General features: G+C 39.3%; 1 pseudogene; it reads right to left on the reverse strand.

Annotated features, from left to right (window-relative positions):
* Nucleotides 1-882: 882 nt before the first annotated feature.
* Nucleotides 883-1,003, reverse strand: LOC122143336 (annotated as a pseudogene).
* Between the last annotated feature and the right edge of the window lie 136 nt (nt 1,004-1,139).

Here is a 1,139-nt window from a genome sequence, read left to right on the forward strand (position 1 = left end):
CATCATCATCTATATAGCTGTGGCAGGCTCAAGAAAGATACCATTCTTTCTGTTGCACACAGCTTCCTTATCTCACATTCTTGTCCATTAATCATTATTCCATTCAACAGCGAATCACAGTCCATCTCACTTTCCATAGTCATTTCAAAATCATTGTTATTCTTTCTTCTTAGTCCAATCAGTTTTCCAATTCCAACTTTCTCTTCAACTGATTTAATTATCATTATTATTGTTGTGTTTTCTATGTCTTTTACAGTCATTGTTAATGTTGCTTCTTTTCTGTATTCCCTCTGATACTTTGTTTGTTTGCTTAACTTCTTTATCATTTGTTGTCGTTGAGATAAATCATTTCTTTTTTTTCTCCACCTTCTTTATTAGTTCCAGTACCTTCAGTTGTTTGTATATCTCTTTTCCTCTCTTGTCCATTTGATTTTCCGTCTTGTTTTCTCCTTGAAACCACCTTTGCCCATGTTTCATTTCTACTTTCACCATTCCCTTCATTTATATTCCTTTCCATGTCGTCTGCAACATATCCTGATTCTCTGTTCCCCATCTCATGTTCTTTTTTGCCAGTCCGTGTCCTTTGTCCGTTAAATCCGTCATTTTTGTTATATGAAACCCCAAACAGTATAAACTGTTTGGGGTTAAAAAGCTCAAAAACTAATACAAACTCAAAAAAAACTAAACAAAAAGAATAAAACTAAACTAAACTACAAAATGGAAGAGCCTCTCTCTTCCTACTACTGCCAGACGACTTCCGGGCTCTCTACTGCTCTGGTATGGTGGTATGGCGATAGCGAGGGCTGCTGCAAAGTGTGGGCTATTTAAAGATCAGCCACCCTAATCTGCAGTATATTAGATCAATTTTGACAAAAAAACTAAAGCTTACAGCACCTGGTATTCCCAGGCGGTCTCCCATCCAAGTACTAACCAGGCCCGACCCCTGCTTAGCTTCCGAGATCAGACGAGATCGGGCGCAGGCCAGGGTGGTATGGCCGTAGTTTGAGGGCTGCTGCAAAGTGTGGGCTATTTAAAGATCAGCAACCCTAATGCGCAATGTATTAGATCCATATAGACAAAAAACTAAAGCTTACAGCACCTGGTATTCCCAGGCGGTTTCCCCATCCAAGTACTAACCA

The sequence above is a fragment of the Cyprinus carpio genome, unplaced genomic scaffold, assembly GCF_018340385.1.
Source record: "Cyprinus carpio isolate SPL01 unplaced genomic scaffold, ASM1834038v1 S000002252, whole genome shotgun sequence".
NCBI lineage: Eukaryota > Metazoa > Chordata > Actinopteri > Cypriniformes > Cyprinidae > Cyprinus > Cyprinus carpio.